This window comes from Aquarana catesbeiana, linkage group LG11 (assembly GCF_042186555.1).
Source record: "Aquarana catesbeiana isolate 2022-GZ linkage group LG11, ASM4218655v1, whole genome shotgun sequence".
In the NCBI taxonomy this organism is placed as follows: Eukaryota; Metazoa; Chordata; class Amphibia; order Anura; family Ranidae; genus Aquarana; species Aquarana catesbeiana.
In genome coordinates this window covers 62,760,856-62,779,916 of record NC_133334.1, presented here as the reverse complement: position 1 = coordinate 62,779,916, position 19,061 = coordinate 62,760,856, and the positions used below count along the sequence as shown (strand labels likewise).

At 39.7% G+C, this 19,061-nt stretch overlaps 1 protein-coding gene across 2 annotated transcripts in view; it reads left to right on the top strand.

Moving 5' to 3' along the window:
• The window catches only part of ELP4 (elongator acetyltransferase complex subunit 4), a 480,195-nt gene that overhangs the window by 134,949 nt on the left and 326,185 nt on the right, over positions 1 to 19,061 (top strand). The gene's annotated exons all lie outside the window — the stretch shown is intronic.

Sequence of the window (19,061 nt, the reverse complement as noted above, 5' to 3'; positions counted from 1 at the left end):
TAGTCAGTATTTTGTGTTTTTTCCTTCAAACGAAAACATTCTACAGGAACAAGCTCCTTCTTGTGCTGTCCCCATCATACTTCCTTATGATGGCTGCTTATCTCCGTGATTTGAGTGGTGAAGCAGAGTTATTTCTTTCTCTTTTATTCCTCATATGGACCACCTTTCTGACCAGTCAGGGTCCTCACTCTCCCTCAGGAACATGTTCCTGGGGATCCCAGTACTTCCTCCTCGTCGCAAGTTCTTCAGGGTCAATATCACTGTAAGCATTGTGAATCTTGCGCTATTGGGTAGGGGCTGGCCACTTTCTGTAATTCAGTCATTTTCGTATTATATTATAATGTTACGGTGCTAGAGTTAGCTTTAAAAGCCCTTGGCCTTTAAAGTTAATCTCCAGTCATATTTAAAACACCATGCCCTGAAAAATGATGAAAGTGTAGGGCAGAGCCTGCTGTGATGTCATCGTGCTACCAGATGTGTACATGCAGCCATTTTGCTTACTGGCCGGAATTGATGTATTAAATGCCAAACTATTCAGTTTTAGATGTGAGTGCTTTTTACTGTTAAAATTGGTTTTATTGGTACACACTATGTGGCACTTTTTCTTTTGATATGTATGCGTATGATCCCACGATTGAGAGTGTTCAGAGGTACTTTATATGACGAGTGACACCGTCCCATTATCCAGAGGATCCTGGCTTAAAGGCCGACATAGCCTTTGGGGCAGACGCACACGTCGTAAGGAGGTCATGGCTATCTGATAAGCCTCTATGGATGCATTTTGGTGGAGGAGTTTGTGCCATCCTTCTTTCAAAGCACTGTTTTCAGCTAATCATCACCATGGGGGATCTCGTCCACTTCTTGGACCCCCTTGCACTTTTTTCTTTTCAACTTGAATTTTCTTTTCACATTGAACTTATGAACTGTTTATCACTATAATATCATTTATGACGTTTTTTTAATTCATGTTGGGGTTAGTGCAACATGTGCTTGTTACCATATTTAAAACACCAGTTGCTATTTTTTTTTAATATATGTGTGCTGTTTAACTTAAAGTATCAGAGGGACTATTGTTGGGGGAAGGGCTAATTGCTGTTGACCACACACACTAGTTGCCAGTTTAGAAAAAAAATCCCTTTATTTCATTCACTAAGAGTGTTTGTGGCACATGGCTGCCCCTGTCAGAATTGAAGGGGGAAGGAGCAGTCACCCAACAAGAGTGTTTATGTTAGGCGTATCTCGGACGTAGCTCTCCATCGCAAGCCTGAAAGGTTGACTGAGCAGTACTTATTAAATCCCTCTAGTGAAAGTATTGAAGCACACTGTTGACTTGCTTAACCATGTGCGTAATAAGTAAAGTAAGCACTTGAGATTGTATCAGCTTCACTGTCACTAGAAGCTAATCGCTGGGAAGTCAAGCCCGTAAGAAGTAATCACAGTGGTCACTTCTTTTACAGCTTTTAGTGTTGCCTGTTATGTATATCCTTGGGCTACTTAGTCTTCTGTTTGTTTGGCCGTACATTGAAATGGGTGATACAGACAGCAGGAGAGGCCTGGCGTTCCCCCTCATTAATTCTTTTCTACCTTCTTCAAGTCAGTCATATGATATGCAACGAAATGTAGGGTGAATGTTATACCATGGATAGATGCTGAATTGTAGCATACCCTTCGTTATTGTCACACATTACCTATCATGAGAAATGCCAATTGTAGCATTCTTGAAATGTTTTCCGTGTGTGTCAAATGCCAAGACTAGAGCTGTTACACTAAACTTAATGTGACCATTCAATGTCTTCTGCATGCTGGGAAATCTGGCCATTGCCAAGAATATTCTCCGCATTACACTGAACATGTTTTCTGCAAGAAATGAACTGTTTCAGTTTTGTTTTTGCCTATTTATTCCCAAATGTTTGGCTAGTGATGGTAACAATAAAATCCAACTGTGGATTAAAGAACTGTTCAAGTGGTTTATAACAATATAAAGCTCAATCTTTCTCTTTATTGCCCAGAATTCTATGTTTTGATTGTAAAAAGAGAAGTATGTTTTTTTTTTTTTGTTTTTGTTTTTTGCGGACTCATACTTGTCTCAGTCCGATGCTGCATCTGTCTCCCGCCAGCTCTAACACTGAGAACCCAGCGATCAAACACCGACAACCGCTCGGTTCTGAGGGCTCCCTGAGCAGAGAGCTGGTGGCTGTCTGTCACCACTCTCTGCTCTCTCCCCCCACCTCACCCTACTCACTGGAACACTGGGCTGTGAAGGGGGCAGGGTCTCAGCAGCTCAGAGAGGCTATGCCGGGTACCGGTCCAGGCACTTGGGCGGATCCCAACTTCATTGCCGCGATCTTGCCTGAGCCTTGAGCGGCTCTGTGACATCAGCCTACAGCTGACTTCAGGAGTGCAGAACGAACAAACTTTAGCTGTATTTCTCCTTTAACGTTTTTTTCCATGGAAATGCCTAAAGTGTCAAACCAATGTTTTTTTTTTCCATCTTAAATAGAGTGGGGGAGAGCTATAAAACACCTGTTAGGTTTTTACTGCTATCTGTCTCATTTGGTGAGATTTAAATGATAACTTCACCTTTGGGAACATGTTACACGTTCCACCTGTTTTACATGTTCCACTCCTGCAGCCTCTTGCTGATCCTCCATTGTAACAGCGGGCCAGCGATCTTCTCCCTGCACCTGCTGTCACATTTTGCCCATACAGCCATATCATTCATTCACATCTCATCTGTGAATGAATGAAGTACAAGTACCAACATCTTTTTCGTCTGTGACTGCGGCGCTAGTGATCACTCTGAGTAGTTCATTGAGTTTTCTTGTCATTGCGTAACTGCCTGCCGAGGTACGAGCAGATACACTGACAGTCTGCAGGAGCCTAAGATTTCACCTGTGATCTCCTGATCATGGGTTTACGGCTTTACACAGGCTCCTAAAAAAATAAAAAAATACCTGCAATATATGTACATTTTTTTTTTTTTACAAAGGTGAACTTCTCTTGCTGGCCATGGATGGATAGAATTTCAAACAAACATTCTTAGGAAAAGTCTTAGAAAGAATTCATAGGTAAATTCTCAGAATATTCGTGTCATTCATTTGGTAAAGCCCATCCATTCCAAAATCAAATATTAAAAGCAAACAAAAACCATATACACCGTTAGAAATTAGTTTCTTCAAAAATATTTTTTTAACCTGCATCTATACAAAGCTTCTTGTTACTGCGGTTGAAAATGAATTTCGATTTGACCCACTAATGATGTCGAGCAGACTGCTATAAACACTGGTCAGATGGCAGACACTCTCTGTGGAACCGGCCTTTAGAACCTTCTTTTCCTAAAAATTTCCGTTTGAAATTCTATCCATATATGGCCAGCTTAATGCCCTGTACACACGGTCGGATTTTCCGATGGAAAATGTCCGATAGGAGTGTGTTGTCGGAAATTCCGACCGTGTGTGGGCTCCATCTGACATTTTCCATCGGATTTTCCGACACACAAAGTTGGAGAGCAGGAGATAAAATTTTCCGACAACAACATTCCTTGTCGGAAATTCCGATCGTGTGTACACAAATCAGACGGACAAAGTGCCACGCATGCTCAGAATAAATAAAGAGATGAAAGCTATTGGCCACTGCCCCGTTTATAGTCCCGACGTACGTGTTTTACGTCACCGCGTTTAGAACGATCAGATTTTCCGACAACTTTGTGTGACCGCGTGTATGCAAGACAAGTTTGAGCCAACATCCGTCGGAAAAAATCCTAAGATTTTGTTGTCGGAATGTCCGAATAAAGTCCGACCGTGTGTACGCCCTATAACTCTTTAACTCTGTCGTGATGACTATTGAGAGAGTTAAGCTCCATACATACTATGGAAAATCGGGCAAATGATTGTCTCGTTTTCCTCGATGTTACAGAGCAAGTCGGAACCGAGAATAGAAATAATGTACAAAAATTCTTGTACGACAAAGACTTTTTTTTTTTTTGTTATTTCTGATCATGCGCAGTCCTTCGTATCTGATATTTCTTGTATGAAAATCGTTAAACGAAAGTCGTTCGTTCTTTTCCCATACAAAAAATGTTTGGAGTTTGTCCCTTCAGAAATTTTCTTTCGGAAGGTCCTAATCGGCTGCCGAAAGTTGTGTAGACTCTATCAGAAAAGTGTATGATCGTTCAGCTGATTTTCTTATAGTGTGTACGAGCCATAAATAAAATCCAAAATTTTACAGTTTTCGCCCAGGTTCACACTGACAGCGGGATTGAAATTGTGCGAGTTCAGCTGATGTACAGAAACTACTTTTGGGAATCGGCGGCATCGCACAGATTCAGACGGTGCCATTACAGGCAATAGCCGCTGATTTGGCATGCGATTTGACATGTCAAATCGCATATGCCAAATCTCTGCAATGTGATCCTAGGTTTAATCAGAGCCTCAGAAGAGGTTCAGATACATTTTCTAAAGTGTACTCTTTTTTTGGTGTCAACTGTCTGAGAGGGGAATTCCCCTCTTATTTCCTGTTTTTTGTTTTTTTTTCCAAGACAGGAAGTCAAGGGAAATCTTCCCAGCTGGACAGAAAAAAAATTGTCAGATGGACTTTCAACCCTTGTTATTCAAAACATAAATTTAGTGGAAATGTACTTCCTTTCCCTCCTACTCCAGTGTCCAAATCTGGCATGAGTATTAGCCACACACCTCACCCTGAATGTCCACAAGTAAAAAAAAAAAAAAAAAAAAAATCTATTGCAATGATTTTTTGCTGACTTTATTTTTTATTTATTTCTTACCTGCTTCTGTTCAGTATTATGATGACCATGCCAGTGTACCTTCTGAAATCATTTAAAAAATGTGCTAAGTGAGAGGGTCTACCTAAGTATAACCAACCAAGCAGTCCCAATATTTTAATAGAAAATACTGCAACCTGCATACCTTTAGAAATGCATCCTCCTTCACAATGATCTTATCAAAAGTTAAACATACAGCGGAATAAACCTTAGATCAGGGATGACAAACCTTGGCACCCCTGATGTTTTGGAACTACATGTCCTATGGTGCTCAACTACACAGCAGAGTGCATGAGCATCATGGGAAATGTAGTTCCAAAACATCTAGGGTGCCAAGGTTCGCTGTCACTGCCTTAGATCATTGTTGGGGGTGCCACAACAACTGTCTGTAGTTTGAATGTATGTTGTCTGCAGACCTCTAGCAGTAATATGGGATGTGGGTTCTGGAAAGTCCTTTCAATAAGCTAAATGTTGTCATATTTACAAGGAGAAGGTTTCTTGGTGTTTGTAGAACTGGTGGTAGGGTTAAAATGGATAGGCAGTTTTTTAATAAAATTACATAAAAAATGTTCTGCATAGCACTGTATATTTATATATATTGTACCTGTAGTTTTTTATTTTTTATTTTTTTATGTTATAGAGTTTTACTTTATCGAATGTTAATTAAAAAAGCATTTTGAAGATATTATACAGCAGTCGTACATTAATGTATTTATACAGCATGCAGGACTTGTAGTGATAATTGGTTGTTGCGTCAACTTGACAAATGTTGTAGGAATTTCCTTTGGATTAGAGCAGTGTGAGCAGAGACTCCACTGCATTCTGTGTCGCTTTTTATATGACCTACATTCAGTTATACTGTAATTGTGTGTGCAGTGGGAATCTTATGTGATAAGAGATTTTCATGGCCATCAAGAACATGGGCTTTTCATGGTTGCAGCCTTTGAGGCCTCTCTACACTACATGACCAAAGGTATTTGGACAGCTCTCCTAATTATTGAGTTCAGGTGTTTTCGGTAAGGCTTCATGCACACTTGGCCTTGATATACCACAGCCATGGGAAAACAAATTGTGCGGCGTTTTGTGGTTTCCCGGGGCCAGCGATCAAACGTTCCTATCCTGAACGCCATTCAGGAGAGGGAGGTTGAACCTTCCCTAACCGCAGCAGCTCCTAAACGCTGCTAAAAGCCTATGTGTACATGGACAAGCTCATAATCTCAAGTTTAGGAGCTGTAGTGTTCATGAAGATTAGGGCTTCTGTTAACCACTTGCCGACCAGCTCACATACATTTAGTGCAGCAGGTTGGCTCTCCTGCGCAAACCAAAGTACCTGTATGTCGGTCCAAATTCTATGTCCGCGACCCACTATCGATGTGTACAGAGGCAGAACGGGGAACTGCCTATGTAAACAAGGCGATTCCCCGTTCTGCCTAATGACATGTCAGAGATCTTCTGTTCCCAGTGATCGGGAACAGTGATCTCTGTCATGTCCCAGTGAGCCCATCCCCCCTACAGTTAGAACACACCCAGGGAACACACTTAACCCCTTGATTGTCCCCTAATGTTAACCCCTTCTATGCCATTGTCATTTTTACATTGATCAGTTTATTTTCATAGCACTGATCAATGTAATAATGTCACTGGTCCCCAAAAGTGTAATTTGGGGTCAGATTTGTCCGCCGCAATGTCGCAGTCCTGCTAAAAATTGCAGATCGCCGCCATTACTAGTAAAAACAATAAAAATAAATAATAATGCCTAAATCTATCCCGTAGTTTGTAGACGCGATAACTTTTGCGCAAACCAACCAATATACGCCTATTGTGATTTTTTTTAACCAAAAATATGTAGAAGAATATATATTGGCCTAAACTGATGAATACATTTGTTTTTTTATATATATTTTTTTGGACATGTATTGTAGCAGAAAGTACAAATTTTTTTTTTTTTTTTCTCAAAATCGTCAGCCTTTTTTTGTTTATAGCACAAAAAATAAAAACCGCAGAGGTGATCAAATACCACCAAAAGAAAGCTCTATTTGTGGGGAAAAAGGGACATACATTTTGTTTGGGTACAGCGTCGCATGACTGCGCAATTGTCAGTTAAAGCGATGCAGTGCCGTATCGTAAAAAATGACCTGGCCATTAAGGGGGCAAATCCTTCCAGGGCTGAAGTGGTTAAAATTAAGTTCTGCTAGATCACTTCATATAAATCATTAAAAATTGATTTGCATGACACACTAATTTGGTAGCATAATTACCAATGTGCAGTGTATGTTCCTTGCTAACGAACATTATTTTTAGTAGTTATAGGTAAAGATTCACTTAACTCTTTTTTTTTTTTTTTTTTTTTTTTAATTGGACCTCTGGCTCATTCTCATTTTTGTTGTATGAAAGCACGCAATAGTTTATGTGGTACAGCTAATGAGTGAATCTGTTGCCGGGCTCCCTTGATTTTGGTGTGAAGGGTTGGTCTTTATAGAAGTTCTCCAATTATTTACAGTATATATTTTTTAATATGTAGACAGTGGTTGTCTGTTTTCCTGGGCAATCGAACAACTATCCCCCTATCTCCAAAGAGGGGTCCTTTGACTCAGTGGAGTACATCCAGTCAAATAAAATTGCCCAATTGTCAGCAACGACAAACAGAAAGCCTTTAAGGCACCTGGTGGCATCAGTGAGTTTGGGTGTTAGTACTCCTGCGCTACCAAATCTCCTAACTACTATGTATTCTTATCAAGCTGTGCTCATATTAATGTAATATGTGATGTAATCAACTCAAATGTGACATAAAAGTGTGCGTGCAATCACTGATTTGTGTTCCCACAAATAAAAAGTGACAATAATTCCAATAAAGTGCTGCACTCCTTTCTAAGGCAAAGAAACGTACATTCTCTCTTCAAAACCATACATTTCCAAAGAATATTCAAACAAACATATTTAAATACGGTGATTACTGTTAAAGTGCTCAAAGCAGTGTTTCCTTATAACAGTGATCCTCTGTACTTCAGTAAAGTGTTATTAGTTCATATAATGATTAAAAGTCCATAAGTATTATAACTTACAAAGCCATCCACAACCTGGCCCCCAGCTACATCTCTAACCCAGTCACAAAATACCAACCTAATCGTTCTCTTCGCTCCTCCCAAGACCTCCTGCTCTCAAACTCCCTTGTCACCTCATCCCATGCTTGCCTTCAGGACTTCTCCAGAGCCTCCCCCATCCTCTGGAATGCTCTACCCCAATCCGTCCGATTTTCTCCTACTTTATCCACTTTCAGACGATCCCTGAAAACTCATCTCTTCAGAGAAGCCTATCTGGCCCCCACCTAACAACTGTACATTTATCTTCTCAATCAGCACATCACCCACAGTTATTACCTCTTGTATCTCTTGACCTTCCCTCTTAGATTGTAAGCTGTAAGGAGCAGGGCCCTCTGATTCCTACTGTATCAAAGTGTATTGTATTTGTACTGTCTACCCTCAAGTTGTAAAGAGCTACGTAAACTGTTGGCGCTATATAAATCCTGTATAATAATAATAATAAAAAAAAAAAGTATTCACAATTATTTCCTGTGTTGGAATACTCTGTGATGGTTCCTTCACCTGTCACCAATAACCTCTGATTCCAAAAATACAGTGTCACCACACCACGTGTTCAAGGCTCACAGAACTCTCACCTTAACCACATATCAATTAAGCTTTATATCGATATTTTGCATTCCCTTTCTTTGTTTTGGCATCTGTTTTTTTCTCCTATTCACTGGTATCCCTCTTCAGATTACTCCTCCTAGTATGCAGTATGAGTATATGGCTTCTTATATTAGTACTACAGTTTTCATACGTCCATTCTGCATAACTCACTATGGGGAGGGGGGAAACAAAGATGCATGTGCTCCCATAGTGTAATATTAAACCATCAACTTGCTTATTTATTTAAAATGAATGCACTCACATTTATTACAATAAAACCACAATTCAAACATGAAAAACCTTGACGTTCCGGTGGATTCTCTCATTACTTCCGGTTCGGGTCAGCCTCTCCTCTCTCTCTACGCGTTACGTCATGTAGTGGCATGCCACAGAAACACTAAACTCTGCAGTCATTATTATTTCCAGGTGCCAGTACTCTCAGGCAGGGAGTTAGAATGTCTTGAGTCTGGTCACTAGGTAGGTAGTCCTTGATCACCAGTCTATTTTTTTAGAGACTCTTGCTGTATGGGGGGCTTCTATTTATATTATATTAATGTTACCGCTACCTCTTTACAATACTTTAAAAATTAAACCTTTTTAACTTTAAACCCAATATGGGCAGTGAACCCCCCTCTGCCTTGTGAGTGAGCACCCTCTAATGGACATGTCATTATCCTTTAATTTTTTTCCTGAAACACTTGCATTTTAATCTCTAGTTGTAAGTCTTTATAATGTTGATACTGGTATCTTACTGCCGCACTTGCGGTATTTAACAGGGTTACCCCTATCATCCACGCTTCTTAGTTCCCTCCACATTGTCTTACTCACACCTGATTGTAGGTGAAGCTTTGGATTAGATGCTAGGCCATTACATATTCAGTGTTTTTTTATACTGCCTCATGACTGTTGCTTACTATTTTGCATCGCACATTTACAAATTTTTCTTTTATAATCTTTGAGCAAAGTCTGTTTTTTATTTCTTTTTGATTTATTTTTTTTATGGAAAATCCAAATAAAATTTCTTAATAAACAAAAACCTTTTAATACTTCAGTCATCTGTATTGTTTGAAAATATAATTAACTTGGGACTGGGACCCAATCTGCATTGCCTTGGTTTGTGCACCAAGTAATCAAAATAACATAGTGGACTATTATAAGTACTCTTTATATGACATTTGATGTTTGGGTTGTACATCCATCGGTATGTTGTTCTCTATCTGTGCCTCAGTCCAAAGTTCTGGCTTTTTCTCTAGCCTTTTTTTTTTTATTATTGGCTCCTGCCACTATTTGAGCATTTGGTATGAAGTCTCTAACCACAGATCAAGAAGTGGGATGGGACAAGACAAGGTTTGGCATGTTTGGTTATCTATGGATTTGTACAGGCATGGGAAGTGTTTGTATTACCAAATGCTTTACACATGGTGACGGGCCAACTCAAACAGCCTCCAGGCAGATCTCATAATCTCATCCCTTTTTATTAAGGTGAAAGCTAGTGCGCCGCAGTCACAAGGCACCGAGAAGTTATTAAAAAGCAAATGAAAAAGAAAAGGAAAAAAAAAAAAGTTTATCATCTTGTTTTCTCAGAGAAAACGCCTACTAATCAACTTGTGTTGCAAATGCCAAAGTGAAAGCACTCAATCTGCTAACATCTCTTCTAATAAGGATAACTTAATTTAACTTAGCATTTTTACCCACAGGGCCCAAGACGTATTCCATCTGAGATTGAAACGCAGCCATCTTGGGAACACTTATTAATTCAGCCACATTAGTCCCTGTTCAGTCGGTCTTATTTAATCATGTGTTTTTCATAACAAGGCTAGAGACAATTATTGGAAAAGCCGAAATCTGTATTTTAACATTAGATTTAGGGAATTTTCTTACAGAAAGTGTTTGTCTTTTACTCTTGATGTACGGATGTCTATTGTGAAAACACATATGCTTTTTGAAAAGGAGTTGGAATGTTCATTTACATTTTGCTGACTGCTGGATATTCCTTAGAGTTTTGTAGATGTAGCCAGGGAGTGACATGGTGTCAGTGATCATTTAAAGCTGGAGACGTGCTTTAAAGTGGACTCTCAGTCGGTATGATCATGTTATTTTACCCTGCCTTAAAGAGACTGTCACTTTAAGACAACAGAATACTGCTGACATGTATGAAGTGCAGGCCCCCAGAGGTCTCTGACGGGTGTCAGACAGAACAGGAAATGAGGGCACATCTCCCCAAGAGGGCCTAAAAACAATTATTCTAGATAGCTGGGGAAGGGTTAGATCCTCTATTATGTTTTTTTGTCTCCATGTTACTGTTTGGCCCCTTTCACACGGGCAGTCTGCTCAGGTCTTCCTGTCTGTTTTCAGGTAGACCTGATCAGAAGCTCTATACAAGTCAATGGGCAGGTGTATGTACAATGCTGTGAAAAAGTATTTGCCACCTTTCTGATTTTTTTTTTTTTTTTGCATATTTGCCACACTTAAATGACTCAGATCATCAAACAAATTTTATTATTACACAAATAACCTGATTAAACACAAAATGCAGTTTTTAAATGATGGTTTCATTTATCAAGGCAAAAAAGCTGTCCAAACCTGCCTGGCTTTATGTGAAAAAGTTATTGCCCCCTAAACCTAATAACTGGTTGTGCCACCCTTGGTGGCAACAACTGCAATCAAGCGTTTGCGATAACTGCCAATTTTTGCCCACTTTTCTTTGCAGAATTGTTTTAATTCAGCCACATTGGAGGGTTTTCCAGCATGAACGGCCTGTGTAAGGTCATGATACAACATCTCAATTGGATTTAAGTCCGGGCTTTGACTAGGCTACTCCAAAACCTAAATTTTGCTTTGTTTGAAGCATTTGGATGTGGACTTGCTGTTGTTTTTCTGATCATTGTCCTGCTACATAACCCAAGTGCACTTGAGCTTGAGGTCACAAACTGATGGCAACACATTCTCCTTTAGGATTTTCTGGTAGAGCTCAGAATTGATGGTTCCATCAATTATGGTAAGTCGTCCAGGTCCTGAAGCTGCAAAGCAGCCCCAGACCATCACGCTACCACCACCATGTCTGACTGTTGGTATGATATTCTTGTTATGAAATGCTGTATTCGTTTTATGCCAGATGTAACAGGACGCACACCTTTGAAAAACTAAAATTTTTGTCTCATCGGTCCACAGAATATTTGCCTAAAAGTCTTGTGGAAAATCAAGATGTTTTTTGGTAAATGTGAGATGAGCCTTTCTGTTCTTTTTGGTCAGCAGTGGCTTTGGCCTTGGAACTCTCCCATGGATGCCATTTTTGCCCAGTCTCTTTGTTATTGTTGAATCATGAACACTGATCTTACCTGAGGCAAGTGAGACCTGCCGTTCTTTAGATGTTGTTCTGGGTTCTTTTATGACCTCCTGAATGAGTCGTCGCCATGCTCTTGGAGTAATTTTTGTAGGCCGGCCACTCCTGGGAAGGTTCACCACTGTTCCAAGTTGTCTCCATTTGTGGATAATGGTTCTCCCCATGGTTCACTGGAGTTCCAAAGCCTTAAAAATGGCTTTGAAACCCTTCCTAGCTGGATACATGTACATTACTTTGTTTCAAATCTGTTCTTAAATTTTTTTAGATTGTGGCATGATGTGTGGCTTTTTGTGATCTTTTAGCGTGCTTCACTTTGTCAGATAGCTTCTATTTATGTGATTTCTTGATTCAACAGGTCTGGCAGTAATCAGGCCTGGGTGTGGCAAGTGAAATTTACAACAAACAGTTGTGGTCAATGATCACAGTTTATTCATGATTCAGCATGGGAGGGGGCAATTACTTTTTCAAATAGGGCCAGGCAGTTTTGAACAGCTATTTTCTCTTAATAAATAACACATTTAAAAACTGCATCTTGTATTTCCTTGGGTTATCTTTGTGTAATATTAAAATGTGTTTGATCTGAATCATTCAAGTGTGAGAAATATGCAAACAAAAATAAATAAATAAAAAATAAGCAAGGGGGCATATACTACAGCACTGTAACTGGATGTGCATCTGTTTAGATCCTATTACTTTTGAGTCCATCCTGGTGTGAAAAAATGGAAAAGCCTGCATCCTTTTACTTTTTTCGGACCTAAACCTGATAGATTGGAGGTAGTCACTGAAAGTCTGTTTACCTGCAACCAATTGATGTAATATACTGTAGGTCTAGAAAGCTCTGTTTTTTTTTTTTTAATTCAGCAAAAAACTGAACGAACACAGATGTGATACACCAATGTCCTCCTTCAGATAAAAGTGACCATAGTGTTCAGTGCTGCCTGAGAAAGGGGACCATGAGTCCAATAAATGCCTTTTAGTGTCCTGGATAACTTTCCATTACTAGTGTGTGTGGTGATGATATATATATATATATATATATATATATATATATATATATATATATATTCTGTATTGAACTGTATTTTAATGTTCCAATGTCCCCCTTTTTATTGTAAAGCACTGCGTAAACTGTTGGTGCTATATAATAATAATTATTATCTATATTGTATGTATTTAAAACCTTTTTTCTTTGAATGCCCAACTCTATTAAAGAGTAGCTATTATTATTATCTAGGCGTATTAATGATGATTGGTTATTTTTTATGCAAGAATATCACCAGTGGGAAAACAACCTCAGCCCAAGCAAAACAAAATGGACATTGTTAAAGCTGAATGCCACCAACAGATCTAAATACATTGTTGAATGCTCTCCCTACCTGTAAGCTTGCTTCCCGTATTAAACTGACAGAACAGATCCATTCTTTACAGGTTGAAACTGCTCGACCTCTCTACTGCACATTTGCAATGATTTCAGTAGGCAATATTGGTGCATGGCTTTTAAAAGAAGGGTGCACTAGTGACCCACCAAGCTGGCACCATTGTCAATGTGTTCAATAAAATTAAAGTCACCACCAGTGCACCAAGGTACATCTTATGAGCCTTTATTTGTCAAAAAAGCCACACAATGTTTTGGATCCATAAATGGAAACCTCCTTCAGGCAACTGACCATGATGACCAGTGCTGCCTGAAAAAGAGGCCCATTGATGTCTCCATAAGGCCTCATGTACACTGCCCTTCTCTATGTTATCTTATCAGTACATGTACACAGGTTCGTTTATAGTCGTTTCTAGGCAGTTGTGTTTAGAGGCTTTTTTTGGAACCCAAAAAAATGCGTTCAGAAGCTGTGTTTAGAGGCATTTGAAGCGGCTAAACGCGGCAACTCGCGTTTAGCAGCGCTTCTTTATAGGCGTTTTTCATTTTTGACTATTTTGAAAAAAAAATATATATATTTTTTTTTTTTTTTTCAAACGCTTCTAGACACAAAGGTGGCATGTAAACGTGGCTAAACACTGGTTACTAGCTGTCAAGTTAAATCTTTCAGGAGAGGTTGAACAACGTCTCGTGTACATGAAGCCTAAAATGTGCTCTGGTGTGCTGGAGAATTTTCTTCTACTAGTGTGTGTGTGTGTGTGTGTGTATGTGTGTGTATGTGTGTGTGTCTGTGTATATATATATATATATATATTTATATAAATACACATCTCTTTTAAAGAATAGTTCATTATTAGTATCTAGGCATATTATTGATGATTGATTATTAGTATTTAGGGCGAGTAATAACAGTAGGAAAACAGTCTCAGCCCTATCAATATATGATTGGTTTAATTAAATAATTTTCAAATAAATAAATAGAATAAAATGAACTGAATTAATTTTACTAAATACGAAAGGACATGTGACAAAAGGAAGTCACAGAACACTTTGCATTTTCTCAGTGAATGCGAAGTGGAGATTGTGACATCACTGCCCTGCCTCTCCACCATGTCCAATCAGAGAATGCTTTGCATTCATTGAGAAAATACAAACTGTTCTCTGAATGACGCCCATGCCAAGTGTGCAACCCCCTGTGTTCACTAAGCAGCAAGGCAGCTGGTCAGCATGGGATCCAGAAGATAGCGATGATCACCCTTATGTCCTGTACACACGATAGGATTTTCCGATGGAAAATGTGTGATAGGACCTTGTTGTCGGAAATTCCAACCATGTGTAGGCTCCAACACACATTTTCCCTAGGAATTTCCGACACACAAAGTTTGAGAGCTTGCTATAAAATTTTCTGACAACAAAATCCGTTGTCGGAAATTCCGATTGTGTGTACACAAATCCGACGCACAAAGTGCCACGCATGCTCAGAATAAATTAAGAGACGAAAGCTATTGGCTACTGCCCTGTTTATAGTCCCGACATACGTGTTTTACGTCACCGCGTTCAGAACGATTGGATTTTCCGACAACTTTGTGTGACTGTGTGTATGCAAGACAAGTTTGAGCCAACATCCGTCAGAAAAAATCCATGGATTTTGTTGTCGGAATGTCCGATCAATGTCTGACCGTGTGTACGGGGCATTAGTAGTGTTGCCTACTACAGTGATTTCCAGCTATCACAGGGATCTTTAAGGTATGACACATGCATATTTACAATGGTCCAAACTGGACCAATGTCTTCATGCAAAAATATATATTTCTAAATTACAACTTTAAGTATTAAAATAAAATGTTATTTTCTGTAGCAACTAGTTGGCAGTTTCCCAGTGCAGGTTTAAAGATGGAAGTTAGGATTTGATTGACTATCACAGCCACACCACCACTTTGCTGCATCCTTCTTTACTTTGTGTAACCATCTCCACCAGCCACACTATTCGGTTGTTATATGCTTTGTGGTTTGAAATCTGCAATGCAAACTTTGTTTTTCCTGCCCCGAAGTACCACTAAGTTCCCTCCCAGCGGGCAGCACATAGTTTTGAATACCACTCGGATATGATAAATCTTATCTGATGGCCAAAGGCTTTAAACACTAAAGATAACCCCCCTGACTAAATCTGCATTGAGACTCAGCAGCTGTATTATGAAAGGTATTTTGTGCTGGCTGCCAATCCAATGGTCTTCTGCCGATTGGCTTGCTGGAATGTACAGAGGGACAGAGCTGACCCGGGTAAGTCGCACAGACTCTGTGTCTTTCTTTGCACTATGATTCTGTTAAGACAGATTATTCATGCTTATTTGAGTCAGGTAGGTCTTTGCAAGCTTCCCTGCCAGGCTTGGGAATTGAGTACATTGAGGAGCTATTCAGGGGCTTCTGATATAACCCAAGCTTTTATTGCGTACATTCTGACCTAATCCGTCTCCACCCAGTTTGTAAGCACCAAAGTTTTTTTTTTTTTTTTTCTCCCCCTCTCTTTCGTTTTTCAATCAAAAGAGGTTATCACCCACCTTAATCCGCCAAGCAGCATGGATTAAACTCAGCTATGTGCCCCAGGATTCCCAAAGAGGATCCAAAGACGAGGCAAGAAAATAAAATACTTGTTTCTACTTTTTCTTTTTCAGTATCTTCACTAACTTCTCTTGAGCTTCGTTGGGGGATTAGCATCTGAAATAAGCAACCCCGGAGTTCTCGTCAATGAAGACATCAGATGAAAGTTCACTTAGTCAGGCCCTGTGTTTCTCCGACATAAAGGAGGCTCAGAGGAGGACAATAAAAAGATGAGCTCTGCGGAGTCTGCAATAAAAACATTCTGATGGCTAATCCGGATAAAAGATAGATTATAGACCAGAAACAGACCCTTTTTTAATTGGTTTTTGATTTGTTAACCCAAGTTGTCAGATGGGTTTTATAGGAGTGAAGGTGTTAATAGGTGAAGGGTGGAAGAAAGTAAAATTTTGCAGAAAAAAAGGTAGACATGGGTGGCTCGTTATTTTATGATCAGCTCTAAAATTTATTAAAGAACATTTATGACTTTTTTTTTTTTTTTTTTTTTAGTTTGCATGCTAGTTTTTGGGCTAGTTTGATTGCCACGCAGTGCACTTGCCTAATGGTGACAGCACACTTTCCAAATCATTCTTAAATTTTACAGTGGACTAATGATCTGACCACAGTAATGCAGCGGTGAATACAGACCACACCAGCAGTTGGTCTGCATGACAACAGAAATGTGTTAATTCATATTGAGATCTCTATTGTTAAAATCTGGGCTTATTAAAATGTGCTTTCGTGGTATGGTCAGCATGCAGTGTAGTGAGAAAGCGAACAAATCTTCAACCAAACAACCCAACAGAGGGTAAAATAAATAAATAATATATAAAAAGTAAACCGTTGTAATTCTGTTCAGCCAGTCTTATGATTAACACACGTATGCTATAGTGCAATGAAGCTGACTCCACTCTCTTCTGATTCCTCTTTGGCACCTTGCTGTGTCACCTGCTTGCTCAGCGAACAGTAAACCAGCGGTGTGATGATCCTGATTAATTGCCCCCAAGTTGGACGAGGAGAGGTGACAAAGAAAGATGCAAACCTGAACCAGGAAATTGTGGAGTCATCTTCCTGGCTGACTGATGTGAATTATGTGTTTGGATGAGCAGAATTACAATTTTTTTCATAATTATGAACTTCTTTGTAGTGACCTGAGCTTATCGACACAAGTTTCAGGTTATCTAGTGTGAATGGTGGGGCTTATTTTATTCTGAGACATGGGGGTTATTTATGAAAGGCAAATCCACTTTGCACTACAAGTGCAAAGTGCACTTGAAATTGCACTTGGAAGTACAGTCGCTGTAAATCTGAGGGGTTGATCTGAAATGAGGGGAAGCTTTGTTGATTTTATTATCCAATAATGTGCAAGCTAAATTGCTGTTTTTTATTTTCCTTGCATGTCCCCCTCGGATCTACAGCGACTGCACTTCCAAATGCACTTTCAGTGCAATTTCAAGTGCACTTTACACTTGATTAATCGTTCATTTTTTTGATCGATCAAAATTCTTTTGAACGGTACTCACCTCTCTGCCAGCTTCCGGGTCTTCAGGGAGTTCCGTCGGAGATCCGGTGACGTCACGGACATCGACATAATAGGACTCCTCCCCCCTTCCCCAAGTGCCTCCTTCTAACGAATGGAAGGGGGAGGAGTCCTGTTATGTCGATGTCCGTGAAATCATAAATTGAGGAAGACAGATCCTAACGATTTGATTGATCTCACTGGTCAAAGTATTCAGATAAACATCTATGTAAATCCTGGACTTGGCTATGAAAATCAACATATCTGAGGGCTTTCCTTGCTGTAAGTCAGTTTGACAATGAACTGACATTGATTGATTATCCAGCAATCAAGAAACATTTATGATGAGGGCACTTTTTTCCAAAGAGCTGACACTTTGCTGTCTCAGCAGGTGATGGATGTCTCTGGCTCTCCTTCGGTCCCCCTGATGCATAACGGTGCTATTTAAATAGACTGTAGGGTGACGCCGTAGCCCAGCCCCGCGGAAGAAGTTTTAAGGAAGTTCTGATTGAACGTAACGCGTACGGGGGAGGAGCTACGCATGACGTCAGCTAAAAGTAGTTGGATCTTTATGTGCGCCATAATTGATCGAAATTAGTCGATTTAAAAAAAATCTATTTATATCGAACATGAACATTTTAATCAGTAACAGCCCTAATAAATATATATATTCTACTGTTAATATTGAAATAAATTTCATATTAATAATTTTTAATTTGACTAATTGTTTTTTCATTTATTTGAAAGTTATTTGTTTGTTAAGCCAATCAGATTTTGATAAGGCTGAGATTGTTTTCCTGCGGCTGATACTCTAAAATACTAACAAGGAATCACTACTGTAACCCCAGATATTAATACCTGCACTTTAATACTTTTGTATATTCAGTGGGAAAATAAATAAATAAATAAATAAATATACACACACACACACACACACACACTATATTACCAGAAGTATTGGGACACCTGCCTTTACACGCACATGAATTTTAATTGCGTTTTAGTCCGTAGGGTTCAATATTGCGTTGGCCCACCCTTTGCAGCTATAACAGCTTCAACTCTTCTGGGAAGGCTGTCCACAAGGTTTAGGAGTGTGTCTATGGGAATGTTTGACCATTCTTCCAGAAGGGCATTTGTGAGGTCAGGCGCTGATGTTGAATGAGAAGGCCTGACTTGCAGTCTCCACTCTAATTCATCCCAAAGGGGTTCTATGGGTTTGAGGTCAGGACTCTGTGCAGGCCAGTCAAGTTCCTCCACCCCAAACTCTCTCATCCATGTCTTTATGGACCTTGCTTTGTGCAGTAGTGCGCAGTCATGTTGGAACTGGAAGGGGCTAACCCCAAACTGTTCCCACAAAGTTGGGAGCATGAAATTGTCTAAAGTGTCTTGATATGCTGAAGACTTCACTTCACTTGAACAAAGGGGCCAAGCACAATACCTGAAAATCAACCCCACATCATAATCCCCTCTCCACCAAATGGTTTGGAGAGGTGGCCTAATACTTTTGGCAATATAATGTGGATGAGCAAGTTTGGGGTGGAGGAACTTGACTGTCTTGCACCTCAACCAGATAGAACGTCTTTGCGATTAATTAGGGCAGAGACTGCGAGCCAGGCCTTCTCATCCAACACCACTGCCTGACCTCACAAATGCACTTCTGGAAGAATGGTCAAACATTCCCATAGACACCCTCCTAAACCTTGTGGACAGCCTTCCCAGAAGAGTTGAAGCTGTTATAGCTGCAAAGGGTGGGCCAACTCAAT